This window comes from Lissotriton vulgaris, chromosome 3_2, assembly GCF_964263255.1.
Source record: "Lissotriton vulgaris chromosome 3_2, aLisVul1.2, whole genome shotgun sequence".
Taxonomy (NCBI): domain Eukaryota; kingdom Metazoa; phylum Chordata; class Amphibia; order Caudata; family Salamandridae; genus Lissotriton; species Lissotriton vulgaris.
In genome coordinates, this window is record NC_141690.1 from 286,833,020 (window position 1) to 286,848,384 (window position 15,365).

At 49.8% G+C, this 15,365-nt stretch overlaps 1 protein-coding gene and 1 long non-coding RNA gene across 3 annotated transcripts in view; one reads left to right on the forward strand and one right to left on the reverse strand.

Annotated features, from left to right (window-relative positions):
• C3_2H2orf81 (chromosome 3_2 C2orf81 homolog) overlaps positions 1 to 15,365 on the forward strand; it is a 203,850-nt gene that overhangs the window by 10,495 nt on the left and 177,990 nt on the right. The gene's annotated exons all lie outside the window — the stretch shown is intronic.
• LOC147725706 (uncharacterized) lies at positions 6,479 to 6,903 on the reverse strand. Its single transcript, XR_015309842.1, has 3 exons — positions 6,828 to 6,903; positions 6,645 to 6,736; positions 6,479 to 6,564 (listed from the first exon to the last, which is right to left on the reverse strand). It is a non-coding gene; the product is annotated as an uncharacterized LOC147725706 (long non-coding RNA).

The following is a 15,365-nucleotide window of genomic DNA, read 5'->3' on the forward strand; positions in this document are numbered from 1 at the left end:
GGAGATGGGTAGAGCCTGGAGCAGGGGATGGGTAGAGCCTGGAGCAGGGGATGGGCAGAGCCTGGAGCAGGGGACGGGTAGAGCCTGGAGCAGGGGATGGGTAGAGCCTGGAGCAGGAGATGGGTAGAGCGTGGAGCAGGGGATGGGTGGAGCCTGGAGCAGGGGATGGGTAGAGCCTGGAGCAGGGGATGGGCGGAGCCTGGAGCAGGGGACGGATAGAGCCTGGAGCAGGGGATGGGTAGAGCCTGGAGCAGGGGATGGGTAGAGCCTGGAGCAGGGGATGGGCAGAGCCTGGAGCAGGGGATGGGTAGAGCCTGGAGAAGGGGATGGGTGGAGCCTGGAGCAGGGGATGGGTAGAGTCTGGAGCAGGGGATGGGTGGAGCCTGGAGCAGGGGATGGGTGGAGCCTGGAGCAGGGAATGGGTGGAGCCTGGAGCAGGGGATGGGTGGAGCCTGGAGCAGGGGATGGGTAGAGCCTGGAGCAGGGGATGGGTGGAGCCTGGAGCAGGGGACGGGTAGAGCCTGGAGCAGGGGACGGGTAGAGCCTGGAGCAGGGGACGGGTAGAGCCTGGAGCAGGGGATGGGCGGAGCCTGGAGCAGGGGATGGGTAGAGCCTGGAGCAGGGGATGGGTAGAGCCTGGAGCAGGGGATGGGTAGAGCCTGGAGCAGGGGATGGGTAGAGCCTGGAGCAGGGGATGGGTAGAGCCTGGAGCAGGGGATGGGTAGAGCCTGGAGCAGGGGATGGGTAGAGCCTGGAGCAGGGGATGGGTAGAGCCTGGAGCAGGGGATGGGTAGAGCCTGGAGCAGGGATGGGTAGAGCCTGGAGCAGGGGATGGGTAGAGCCTGGAGCAGGGGACGGATAGAGCCTGGAGCAGGGGATGGGTAGAGCCTGGAGCAGGAGATGGGTAGAGCGTGGAGCAGGGGATGGGTAGAGCCTGGAGCAGGGGATGGGTAGAGCCTGGAGCAGGGGATGGGTAGAGCCTGGAGCAGGGGATTGGCGGAGCCTGGAGCAGGGGACGGATAGAGCCTGGAGCAGGGGATGGGTAGAGCCTGGAGCAGGGGATGGGTAGAGCCTGGAGCAGGGGATGGGCAGAGCCTGGAGCAGGGGATGGGTAGAGCCTGGAGAAGGGGATGGGTGGAGCCTGGAGCAGGGGATGGGTAGAGTCTGGAGCAGGGGATGGGTGGAGCCTGGAGCAGGGGATGGGTGGAGCCTGGAGCAGGGAATGGGTGGAGCCTGGAGCAGGGGATGGGTGGAGCCTGGAGCAGGGGATGGGTAGAGCCTGGAGCAGGGGATGGGTAGAGCCTGGAGCAGGGGACGGGTAGAGCCTGGAGCAGGGGATGGGTAGAGCTTGGAGCAGGGGATGGGTAGAGCTTGGAGCAGGGGATGGGTAGAGCTTGGAGCAGGGGATGGGTAGAGCCTGGAGCAGGGGATGGGTAGAGCCTGGAGCAGGGGATGGGTGGAGCCTGGAGCAGGGGACGGGCAGAGCCTGGAGCAGGGATGGGTAGAGCCTGGAGCAGGGGATGGGTAGAGCTTGGAGCAGGGGATGGGTAGAGCCTGGAGCAGGGGATGGGTAGAGCCTGGAGCAGGGGATGGGTAGAGCCTGGAGCAGGGGATGGGTAGAGCCTGGAGCAGGGGATGGGTAGAGCCTGGAGCAGGGGATGGGTAGAGCCTGGAGCAGGGGATGGGTAGAGCCTGGAGCAGGGGATGGGTAGAGCCTGGAGCAGGGGATGGGTAGAGTCTGGAGCAGGGGATGGGTAGAGCCTGGAGCAGGGGATTGGGTAGAGCCTGGAGCAGGGGATGGGTAGAGCCTAAAGCAGGGGATGGGTAGAGCTTGGAGCAGGGGATGGGTAGAGCCTGGAGCAGGGGATGGGTAGAGCCTGGAGCAGGGGACGGGTAGAGCCTGGAGCAGGGGATGGGTGGAGCCTGGAGCAGGGGACGGGCAGAGCCTGGAGCAGGGGACGGGCAGAGCCTAAAGCAGGGGATGGGTAGAGCTTGGAGCAGGGGATGGGTAGAGCCTGGAGCAGGGGATGGGTAGAGCCTGGAGCAGGGGATGGGTAGAGCTTGGAGCAGGGGATGGGTAGAGCTTGGAGCAGGGGATGGGTAGAGCCTGGAGCAGGGGATGGGTAGAGCCTGGAGCAGGGGATGGGCGGAGCCTGGAGCAGGGGATGGGTGGAGTGAACGCCAAGAGGGCTGAGACGATAACTCAAGGTCTGGAGAAGAAGGACACACAGGAGGGAGAAGCCACAGGGATGGGCTGTCCGAGGGTGGGACAGAGACAGGCAGCGGTTGGAATATAGCTTATAGAGGGGGGACGAGCCGTGGACTGGGAGAGGAAGGGAAGGAAGGTAGAGCGTTGTATGGAGGTGGAGGGGGTGAAAGAGAGAGAGAGAGAGACGAGGCTGGACTGGAAACAGAAGGGCAGTCAGAGGATGGAATTGAGAGGAGAGATAGGCTGAGAGAGAGAGAGAGGCGGAATAGAGACAGAAACATGCAGAGGATGGAATGTGCAGAGAGAGAGAGATAGAGAGAGAGGCAGAGGCTGGACTATTGACATAAGACAGGCAGAGGTAGGAATATTTCTCTATAGAGAGGAGACAGACCAAGGCTGGGAGAGAGATGGAGGTTGCTCTAGCCCAACCTCTACAGACAGACAGGTTGGGAGAGAGATGGAGGTTGCTCTAGCCCAACCTCTACAGACAGACAGGCTGGGAGAGAGATGGGGGTTGGGCTAGAGACACAGGAAGGGAGAGGTTGGAAACTATCTCTATTGAGAGGCAGGAGACAGACTGAGGCTGGGAGAGGGAAGGACAGGGAGAGGTTTGTCCAGAGATAGAAGGGGTGAGGGAGAGAGAGCGAGCAATAGAGACGAGGATGTACTAGAGACAGGAGGGAAGACAATCATTGGAAGAGAGAGAGGAAGAGACAGGCTGGGGAAGAGAGAGAGCGGATGGCGATGCAAGAGAGGAAGAGAACCTGCAGTGTTTGGGTTTACCTTTCATTGATGCATTGCTGATAGAATAGCAGCCAATGGGGAGGGCCAGTGGATTATGTCACTTTGGCTGCAGCGTATTCCCTATAATTATGGACTTGCTAAATGGATACAAATACTAGTAGAGAATACTCTCATAATTTATCATTTTGTGCCGCATAAATTGGATAAACTTGCTGCATTGCATTTAGACCTAGTGCCCTGGGACCCCGCAGAGTGGTTTCGGTGGCATCATTGTGATTACAAAACCCATATTTCAGATGGAAAAATGAAATCGCATCTTTCATTGTTTCCAGTGAAATATGTTTTTTATACCACTGCATTTTGTGCAATAAAGGCTCCCAGATGTGTGCCTGAGGCTGGGGGAGAGACACACTTTAGGCATAGCTTTGACGAGAGAGAGACAGAGGCGGGCAGGGAAGAAGAAGGCCACACAAAGGTGGAGAGAGTTATTTATTTTTGTGCTGAGTACTTTACAAGGCTACAGTTGCCAACAATCATCACAAGAATATATATGAGATACAACTCCGGAAAAGAGACATTCAAGAGTGCGTGGAACATCACAGATGTAGCTGACGTGTCTTTCAAAGCGGAGAGTCTTCAGTTCCTTTTCAAAAGTAGTATGGCATGGGGCCGTGTATAGTATCAGAGGAAGGAAGTTGTTGATTCTCGCGCGCTTCCGGGAATGATTTGTTTATGTATCACTCTCATTTGAAAGTGGGCGTTTCTTGAACCCCATTTTACTTCTGAGGTTTTCATTTTTCCAGTTTGATGGGGGAAGAGGAATGCTGCGCCTTGTTTGTGGTGTTGCAGTTTTAAAAGGAAGGAGAGCAGATCAGGAGTGGTGTGGTCAACTTTCTTGTGTCCAAATTAACATGGCTCACAGAAAGTACAGCTGCTCTAAGCGGAGCTTTGTGTGCTTCGGGGATGCCCAATAGGTGCCAGTTTCCATATTTTAGTTTGATGGGAAGGGAAAGGCATGAGGGAAGCCGGCATTTACTGTCTACAACACAGGAACACTGACCTAGCACAACCCTATATCTGGAATTAGGAGCTCACGGCTGAGACTCCCTCTCCCGTTTGGATACTCAAGCCATCGCGCCTTCCCCTTCCTGTCACTGGATGGGTCTCATAATACAGCGCCATTACCTTTGACCCTCTAAGCGGTCTGGTTCCCCTACACCTCTGATTGTATTTTTCTTGGTCTGGCTGTTCCCCATTCATGCCCTCAGTTCCGTATTTGTTACTATCCATGCTGGAGTTGCCAACTTTTATTACAGGCAATTGCACAAAGGCATGCTTATTCTAAATGTCCTGATGATGATCCATTTATTGTATATATGGATCGAAACTCCGTCAACACCCGATACACCTTCTACACTGCTCTAAATTGTTATTTAATGTGTAAAGGTGTTGTCTTGCAATTTATTTGTTACATTGAAAATTGTGTGTTTAACAAACCTACAGCTTTGCCTGACCCTTTTGTGTTCTTCATATTTTGTCCCTCTTGGTTTAGTTGGATGCAGGCTTGTGTCCCACTTACAAATTGTTTTGTCTGTATTGTTCCTATTTGAATTTAAAATATTAAATATCTGACCTCTGTCCGGCTGGACAACTTATACAAATATAGTAATGACTGGGTCTATATTCATGTCCCCCCCTTTTTACTGCTGTTTCTCTAGGCACCACTGTTCTTAAAAATGGAGAGATGGCTAATGTCATCCTAGGATAAAAGCGTCAGGTCGATCTGAGTATTGCCAGCATTCAGGTCGGAGAGGAGCCAGAGTTCCTAAGGGTCTCACAGACCTTATTCAAACCCATCTAGGGTTTGAATAAGGTTGGTGAAAGGATCAAGTGTCAAGGAACCTTTTGTTGCAGGCTGACTTGGTTGTAGACGGAGCTCCCAATTTTCAATAGTTATAAGTGGTACGTCAGAGAGGAATTAACCTAGTCGAAAACTCCCACTTCGATGCCTATTTGACTCCTTAGGTGCTACTCACAGAACATTGATGAACTGTATCACAGGCAGTCTGGAGCTTGAGGAGAACAAGAAGACTTGAGTTTCCAGAGTCAAGGATTCCGAGTGAGCCATCAACGATCTATAGACTTGACATGTCGGTGCCGTACCCTGTCTGAAGCCAGACTGGAGCATCTCGCAGGTTATTTGCTACGCATCTTTCTCCGTACCAAAGAAGCGAAGGGTGGAGACTGGACGGAAGTTGTGTAGCACATCTGTGTCCAGTGATCAACTTTTGAAGAGGAGAGATTAGGCAAACGTTTGGGTAGGTACCTCGCTCAAGGGAAGAATTTACCAGGGTGAACCAATAGGGGAGGATCTTTACTGATAGATGCAGGGATAGCATCAGAAAGGTGGTTTGATGGTTTCACTTTAGTACTGGTCTCCAAATACTCTAAAATGGAGGAGAGAAAAAGACCAAGACCACTGTGTTTTTCAGATTAAATTATCCTCGGCTATATTGTCAAAGGTGGCTGACAGGGAAATGTTCCCTGCCTTTATTGTTTGTCAGAAAACTCTACAAAGTCTCAGAGGACATGGGTGTGGCTATAGAAGAAGGGTTGTTTGCCTGCTTGATCACTTGTTCTTTGCCGATTCCAGAAGAGATCTGTGTAAAGCGCTAAGATACCCGATGTCTCGGGTCTAGTTCGCGCTATACAAAACGCAAAAAAATTAACTGGAATGTGTTGCTTTAGCTCTGAAAATTCCATGCAGTTATTAAATTGGTCTGTGGCGGCGTTGAGAGATGAGATTCGAGTTAGCATTGTACGCAAGGGTCTTAATATTGATGTTCCTTTGTCCTTAAGCCAGCTTTTCTCCTTCTTTGGTTCACCAGAGGTTTTTATGTAAGTAAAGGTCACTGTGATTGGGTTCCTCCTGGCATGGGTTTATCAAAAAAGATTCCTTTCTGTGTATTTTTCTTTTAACTAGTGACCATGAGGTCTACACATTTAAATCAGTGACTTTCGGTCTGTAACTGTGACACACTAGACAAGTATTCGAGCTCCACCCTAAAGTATCATTTTTGTAACTCAAGGTTTATTTTCATAAAAACATTTGTATTCAATGAAATCCTATTTTTAAAAATTGCATTCAATATATACTTTGATTCGGTGCTCTGGTACAGTTTTATATAAACACTATCTAACAATTCCAATTACGGTGTCTATCTCAGAAGCACACACAATATTTAAAATCATGTACTTTCATAATTACAAGTTAACACTGAACAAATACATTTCATAAACATTAAAAGTCCCACTGTCGACGCGTTTCGGTGCGTTGGTTACAATTATGGCACCTTCCTCAGGACGGACGAAGATTAAAAGTTTTTATACTTCTTTCTAGAAAAGAGAATGCACATGATTAATATTTTTTATCCCTATGGAGAGTTACTTGTAGTTGTGGATTATTCTAGTAGTGTTCACTTATTACATAATGACTACCCTTACTTGAAGTATAGGGATTGGTGTCCTTCTCAGAATTTTCAGGACAACTGTATCTCCTTTTAATTTTTGATTTAAACCACTGGCGTCAGGTTTAGTGGAATCGTAGGATTCTACGGAGAAGAGTATGGAATTATTTACCTTACTTCTAAAACTCGCAACCTATTTTTATACTTATCGCAGAGTCACTTACTATTAGAAGTGTGGATGACACATATTCAATGGTGTCTTAAAGCAGGTACGTCTTTCGATGTGCACCGTCTGAAATTAGTTATCTTGCTGTGCCTGTAAAGTACACAGATGATGCTATGTATATTCTGGGTATGGATGTCTTGACTCTAATCTTTATTTTCAAGAATATAGTCTATGTACATACCAATTCGTTTTGCATCTGATGATGGCATTCAGGCTGTTCTTCCCTGCACCTCCTTAAGTGGTGTCTTGATACCTATGTCCAAAATATGGGGTAGTAAAATCATTTCAATATGCATTAGCAACTCTAAACGAGAGGATTTAATATAAATTACACCTAATATGACTTTCCACTGCACAGGTTGGGAGTAGATAGAAGTAAAAAGACCCCAAAACCTGAAACTGTGGCCAACAGCGCTTAAAGAAAAGAAGATAGCGTTTTCCTAATTCCAGGCTGCCAAGGAAAATTGCACCTCATAATCGGAATGTATGTAACCTCTCTATAGAATGCATGGGCAGGCAGATGAGATTTTCTTGATCCGTGCACACCCATACAGTAAAATAGAACGTCATGTTATTTTGGACATAGGTATCAAGACACCACTTAAGGAGGTGCAGGGAAGTACAGCCTGAATGCCATCATCAGATGCAAAACGAATTGGTATGTACATAGACTATATTCTTGAAAATAAAGATTAGAGTCAAGACATCCATACCCAGAATATACATAGCATCATCTGTGTACTTTACAGGCACAGCAAGATAACTAATTTCAGACGGTGCACATCGAAAGACGTACCTGCTTTAAGACACCATTGAATATGTGTCATCCACACTTCTAATAGTAAGTGACTCTGCGATAAGTATAAAAATAGGTTGCGAGTTTTAGAAGTAAGGTAAATAATTCCATACTCTTCCCCGTAGAATCCTACGATTCCACTAAACTTGACGCCAGTGGTTTAAATCAAAAATTAAAAGGAGATACAGTTGTCCTGAAAATTCTGAGAAGGACACCAATCCCTATACTTCAAGTAAGGGTAGTCATTATGTAATAAGTGAACACTACTAGAATAATCCACAACTACAAGTAACTCTCCATAGGGATAAAAAATATTAATCATGTGCATTCTCTTTTCTAGAAAGAAGTATAAAAACTTTTAATCTTCGTCCGTCCTGAGGAAGGTGCCATAATTGTAACCAACGCACCGAAACGCGTCGACAGTGGGACTTTTAATGTTTATGAAATGTATTTGTTCAGTGTTAACTTGTAATTATGAAAGTACATGATTTTAAATATTGTGTGTGCTTCTGAGATAGACACCGTAATTGGAATTGTTAGATAGTGTTTATATAAGACTGTACCAGAGCACCGAATCAAAGTATATATTGAATGCAATTTTTAAAAATAGGATTTCATTGAATACAAATGTTTTTATGAAAATAAACCTTGAGTTACAAAAATGATACTTTAGGGTGGAGCTCGAATACTTGTCTAGTGTGTCACAGTTACAGACCGAAAGTCACTGATTTAAATGTGTAGACCTCATGGTCACTAGTTAAAAGAAAAATACACAGAAAGGAATCTTTTTTGATAAGCAATTGATACCCAGTCCTTTCTGGTCCCTGGGAAACTCTCTTTTTTTTGGAGATCCTCCTGGCATGGGGCCATCAGATGATAGGGGTGGGATCCAGAGTGTAGGCCTTGCAGAATATGGGTGTCTGGCAACGTTGCAGGAGGTCATTGTCGCTGAGAAGGGAGGAGAAGGTGTCCATTAATTTGCTGCTGTTGATAACCAGTGAAGATTGAAGACACCATTGAAGCTGATTTGTAAGAGGTAATTAATTGGGAAGTGATGAACTCCATGCGTCCTTCGGATTAAAAAGTGCTAATCTCGCCACGTGGCGGTAAATAACATTTATTACGAGACTGGAAGAAATTTCTGGAGGACACTTTCACAGACATGCAATGGAAGGAAAGAAACGATTCAAGGGAAGGAGTCTTCAACGTAGTGAGTTTTTGTAAACGGCCACAAAACTCCCACTGGGTCTGTCTTTCCAGTTGCAGCAAAGAAAAGAGGGGAGGCAAAGAAGATTCAGTATATTGTTTGTGGCGTCATTTAGCCGGGTTTCATTGAGAAACATGATGTCCATGGCGAAACTTGTGCTCTTTTCTGAAATCTCAAGGCAGTGCGTAGCTGCTAAGCAGAAGTTATGAAGCCTACATCTGAGAGAAGAGCTGGTCTGTTTGGGCACAGGGTGTCCGGGGTGAGATGGGCACTTGTATGGCGTTTGTGTGGGGGATCTGTGGTACATGGTTAGAAGGGTAGGTAGCCTTGTGCTTCGTTGTGTGGCTTCTTGTTGGTGGATTTCGGATATTCGTGGATTTCAGTGAGAGTGCGTAGGTCTTTCTCATCAAAGGAGGAGGATGCCTGACTGGGTCCAGGGGAGCAGTTGCCGTGGGAACACTCAGTCTCTGTGAGCTGTTATTCCGAAAAGGGTGTTGATGCTGATGTGGGCAACATTTGTGGTTTGCAAGCGAATCACTCGGCAGAGAGAAAGGTTTTGTTAGGATGTTGATTCTTCGTCAGAAGGGATAAAGTGGACAGGAGTTCTGAGATGGGGTTCATTTGGAACTGGGGGGCTTGTGTTGAACTTTCAAGTTCAGTCTTGAGCTAGGCTCGTGCTTTAGATGTTGTGATGGTGGCAGAGAAAAGAGGAAGAGTCAGCATGAGAGGGAGAGAAGGGTGAGGGGGGATGTATCGGTAATGGGTAGCTGCTGATAGGTGGAGGGTCGGTGAGGTAGAGGGAGTACTGAGGCAGGAAGGCTGGCTACTTAATCCCATGGTAGTTTGGGGGAGAGATCACAGTGTGGGTGAAGGGACAGGTTTACTGGATAATATCGGGATGTTGGGGGAGAGATGTCAGAATGCTGGGAAAGAGGGCGGGAGGTGGGTTGAATGGTAGGCGGAGGGAGGTTGGTGAGAGTGGAAGGGATGAGGCTAGCAGTGGCGACTGGCAATAACCCAGCTAATGGGATATGAGGTAAGAGGAAAGTAGTGGGGGTGGGTACTTGAAAGTTAGAAGGGCAAGGAAGAAACTAGAGAAGGGATGGGTGAGGGGAATCTTATGGGGAAGATATGATGATGAGGGTCTATTGGTGGGAAAGTTCTGGTTAAAGGGTTGAGATATATGAGCTTCGAAGGAAGGGGGATGTTGTTAGTGACGGGGAGCCGGGACGGCGTACACAGGGAACTAGGATGTGTGTGAAGAATGTGGAACGTAGCATGGCTCCACAACTATAACCTGAACTGAGAAAAACATTCACAATTGGAAGCATAAATAGTATCCTGCATCAGCATTCATGATTGCTTTTAAGATTGTTTGAACATATATGAATTGCATCCTCAAAACTTAAAATCACTTATCGGAATGGAAAGTGTTAGACGGGACCTGGAGGGTCGGCCGAGGACAAGGGGAGAGGCCTCCGGGGAGAGCCGTCTCCAGCGATCGTACAGACAAGTAACTTCCCCCCCACAGATGGACACCACACAAAGATAAGGTTAACGCTCTTTATATGCAGTTCTTGAAGTAAGGTAATACGGTACAGTGAGATCAGGATACGAGGATCCTCTCAATTCTAGTCTCTGGAAGGGAAAGGGGGTAGCGGGACAGTCTTGTTACCAATCTGGTATTGAGATGGAATGATGGTAGCTCACAATCCTCGAGCTCGGCGTTCTGGAAGGTCGGGCCGCGGCAGCGCCAGCAGGTCCCGAGGAGGTCGTAGGTAGCAACGGGCCGCGGCAGCGCCAGCAGGTCCAGACGAGGTCGTAGGTAGCAACGGGCCGCGGCAGCGCCAGCAGGTCCCGACGAGGATGAAGGTTGCAGAAGGCCGCGGCAGCGCCAGCAGGCAGGACGACAGTTCACAAGGCAGGGCTGCGGCAGCGCCAGCAGTCCGTCAAGGATGAGTTCTTCACAGTGTCTCTCGACTCCAGGATACAACTGCCTTCCTGCTCTGGGGCTGCCTCAGTTATAGGTCTGGCGCCCTTTGATGTCCGGACCCTCGCACTTGGAGGTCGGGAGGTCCGGGATGAGGGAGTCCAGACACCCAGCAGGGGGGTGGAGCCAGCGCCCGGGGAAGCTGGGGGCGATCGGCACCTGGCGGGGGAGAGCCATCGACACTCCTCTCTCCCATTGACCTGCCAAGTGGTCCGTTCACCTCCTGGGTGGATGGTGGTGCCGGGATGTCGGGGCCTGGCCAGGCCCAGGGTTGGGGTCGAGCTGAGGCCACGCGGCCTCGTGGTGCAGTGTCCAAGATGGCGGCTGGGCCCGGGCAATGGTGCTGACGGTGGCCCGGGCCAGTGATACAGAGATGTTCGGGGGCAGGCGTCCCGTAAGGGACGGGTTGCGGGTTGCTTCTGTGGGTAGCACCTGGAGAGCCGGTGTCCGGGCTCTGTCGTGCGGGGAGGGAGCGAGCCCTTCCTGGGGCCTGTCCAACAGAAAGTCTTTTCGTCTTTTCTACAATTTACAAAGCCTTGAAAAAGCCCACAGGGGGCGAAACGCGCGTCGGCTGTGGACGATTAAGTTTGGAAAAATAAAGACTTGAATCCGGTACAACGTCTGGTGTGATGAAACTGACTTTTTGACCAAGGATATGAATTCCAGATGAAACGCTAAATAAGCTAAGGGATCAAAGAGACTTTCTTGGAGGTGCACGGGTGTGTTTTCTCATATGTTTTCTTCCTGCATCTGCTGCTGCATGTCCACCCCGTGAGCAAGGTGCAGAAGGAGCTCCGAAACGCGTTGGGGCTTAAAGAAATATTCAGCGCTGTGTCTCGTTGTGCCTTAATAAAGAACTTAACCGTGGTGGTTGAGTTGGCCTGTCATTGCGTGCACCTCAAACTGTTGCAGCGTAATTGGATATATATATATATTACACAGCGGTAGAGGCCTCTATGAAGTCATGGTTCAGGAAAAGGACTTTTTTTGTTCTGCCTATAATGTTTGACTCCATGGACAGATCTGCACCAAATTTGACGTTCATTTGTTGTAGTCGACTGAAGTCCAGCATGGCAGTTCTGTGTAGAGGAACAGAGTTAAGGGAGTGGATAAAAAGTATTTCCATTTTAGCTTCCATAAGAATTTTTACTTGCGCCTCCAGCAAACACTACTGAATGGATTCACGCCAGACTGGACAGGAGGTGTATAGTAGCGAGAAAGGGAGACACAGACCTAGAAAAAGGCAGAGGGGAAAGAGCCAGGGAGAGAGAGCGCGAGTGAAAGAGGGAGGAAGAAAACGATGCTGCATCCAGAGTTGGGTGCGCGTGGTGGGTTGGGTGTGGCCAAGCCCTGTGGCTACCCCAATGACTTCCGGCATATGGCCTATGGCTGTGCATAGTGGGACTTGGCTGCCGACAGGGGGGTTGGGCGCACTGCCTCGTCACAGGTAAAGACCTGTACCCTACACCTGTCGCGCACGACTGGGGGGCATTCACAGTGGCCGTTGGAAATAAAGGTTATTATGAAAAAGACAAAGCATCAATAAAAACCAAGAAAGACTCAGTCATAGTTCTGACTCAGAGACAAAGCACTCCATTTCACCTGTTCTTGTTTGCATCAGACAGCAGGCCCCATGTACAACCCCCCCACACTCAAGCACGAGTTAAAGGCGGTGGGCGCTGTGAGCTGGTTGTACACTGTGTGTCTTACAAACCACAACTGGAGAAGTCCATTGGTTTTGTTGATTGACCCAGAATCCTGACCCGGTTTTAACGGGGGTTTTCTCAGTGAATTTCATCGTTTTTTATGATGGACTCGTTTTCCAGCCCCTGCGGCCCCTGCTCTTCACAGTGGGGGTTGGCTGCAGGACCTGGGTGCAAGGCCAAGATTATAAAGAAGAAAGGCCAGAATAGAGAGAGCGAGCCGGGGGCACAGATGACAGACAGAGGGTGGGGTGTAGAGACTGTTGCGATAGAGTTTGGCACAGAGAAAGGATAATATTGGGAATGGCTAGAATGGAGAAAGAGCTGAACTAGAAAGGTAGAGACTGAAAGAGACACTCTGACGCTGGGATGGAGCAGTAGAAAGGTTGAAATAGATACAAGAGAGAGGCAGAGACTATGAGAGACAGAGAGGGAGAGGGAGAGAGTGGAGAGAGAGAGAGAAAGAGAGCGAGGCAGAGGCTATGAGAGAGAGCGATAGAGACAGGGGAGGAGATAAAGAGAGATAGAAAGAGAGAGAGAGAGGCAGAAGCTATGGGAGAGAGACATAGGGGAGAAGATAGAGAGAGAGGGGGAGGAGATAGAGAGAGATAGAGAGAGAGGGGGAGGAGATAGAGAGAGATAGAGAGAGAGAGGCAGAGGCTATGAGAGAGAGAGAGGGGGAAGCTATGAGAGAGAGAGCGAGAGAGACAGGTGGAGGAGATGGAGAGAGATAGAAAGAGAGAGTGAGAGGCAGAGGCTATGAGAGAGAGAGCGCGAGAGAGAGACAGGTGGAGGAGATAGAGCGAGATAGAAAGCGAGAGAGAGCGAGAGAGAGAGGCAGAGGCTATGAGAGAGAGAGTGGAGAAAGAGACCGTGAGCGAAAGAGACGGGGGAGATAGAGAGAGAGAGAGAGAGTGGAGAGAGAAAGAGGCAGAGGCTATGAAAGAGAGAGAGAGAGAGAGAGAGAGAGAGAGACAGGGGAGGAGAGAGAGAGACTGAGAGAAGGAGAGAGATAGAAAGATAGAGAGAGAGGCAGAAGCTATGAGAGAGAGAGAGAGAGAGAGAGAGAGAATATTGGGAGAGAGACAGATGCTGGGCTTGAGATCTGTCCAGTTGTTTGTAGAGTGCTTGATGGCAGCAGAGACATTGGCCAGCATGGAGAGAGACGCTCAGACAGGCTGAGGCATGGACCGAGGGACCATCACAGATGCTGGCGCAGACCTACATAAGAATGGGTTTGGGCAGAAAGAATGATAGATTCCGACTGAGTGGCAGGGATGTGGGGATGGGAAATAAGCAGCACAAGAGGGCAATGGAGATAGAAATGGGAAAAAGGCAGCGGGGGAAGGAGGTGGAGGAGGGAAATGGACAGACAGAGAGGGAGAGAGAGCACAGGAAGCTGGAGACGAGAAACAGAAAGTGAGAGAAAGCAGAAGGAAACAGGGAGACCTGGATGGGGTAGTACTTGAGAGAATCTTTACTTATTTAATTGTGCAGTGAGCAAGAACACCATAAGATTAGAGAATGGGAGACTGGAAGAGAGCTGGGAGTTAGGTGGATGCTAACACAGCTGGCAGGAAGAGAGCTGGGAGTTAGGTGGATGCTACCTGAGCTGGCTGGAAGAGAGCTGGGAGTTAGGTGGATGCTAACACAGCTGGCAGGAAGAGAGCTGGGAGTTAGGTGGATACTAGCACAGCTGGCAGGAAGAGAGGTGAGAGCTCTGGGAATGCTACCTGAGCTGGGAGATAGGTGGATGCTACCTGAGCTGCCTGCAAGAGAGTTGGGAGCTGAGTTGACGCTACATGAGCTGGCTGTAAGAGAGCTAGTTGCAAGGTGGATGCTAACAGAGCAGGCTGGAGGTGAGCTAGTGGATAAATGGATGGATGTCACCAGAGCAGACGCGAGATAAGCCGGTGGTTGGATGGACGGATGCTTTCAGACCAGGTACAGAGAGCTAAGGCATGGATGGATGTCACCAGAGCAGACGCGAGGTAAGCCAGTGGTTGGATGGACGGATGCTTTCAGACCAGGTACAGAGAGCTAAGGCATGCATGGATGTCACCAGAGCAGACGCGAGGTAAGCCAGTGGTTGGATGGACGGATGCTTTCAGACCAGGTACAGAGAGCTAAGGCATGGATGGATGTCACCAGAGCAGACGCGAGGTAAGCCAGTGGTTGGATGGACGGATGCTTTCAGACCAGGTACAGAGAGCTAAGGCATGCATGGATGTCACCAGAGCAGACGCGAGGTAAGCCAGTGGTTGGATGGACGGATGCTTTCAGACCAGGTACAGAGAGCTAAGGCATGCATGGATGTCACCAGAGCAGACGCGAGGTAAGCCAGTGGTTGGATGGACGGATGCTTTCAGACCAGGTACAGAGAGCTAAGGCATGCATGGATGTCACCAGAGCAGACGCGAGGTAAGCCAGTGGTTGGATGGACGGATGCTTTCAGACCAGGTACAGAGAGCTAAGGCATGCATGGATGTCACCAGAGCAGACGCGAGGTAAGCCAGTGGTTGGATGGACGGATGCTTTCAGACCAGGTACAGAGAGCTAAGGCATGCATGGATGTCACCAGAGCAGACGCGAGGTAAGCCAGTGGTTGGATGGATGGATGCTTTCAGATCTGGTACAAAGAGAACTACGACATGGGTGGGGCCACACGAGCAGGCTGGAGGTGAGCTAGAGGGTGGATGCTTTCAGACCTGAGAGAAAGAGAACGAAGGCGTGGGTGGCTGACACCAGAGCAGGCTGGAGGTTGAGGCGATGGATGGATGGATGCTTTCAGAAGAGGTGCAAAGAGAATTAGTGGATGTTGGCTGCCAACGGAGCAGGCTGGAGGTGAGCTGGTGGGTGGATGCTTTCAGACCAGCAACAAAATGAGGCAGGGGGTGGTGGATGCTGTCAGACCTGGTGGGGAGAGAGGTAGGGGATGGGTGCATGCTGTCAGAGCTCCTCGTGTGCTTTGCCCCAGGATCAGGAGGCAGCACTTGGTGATGGATTACTTTCTTTGTAACATC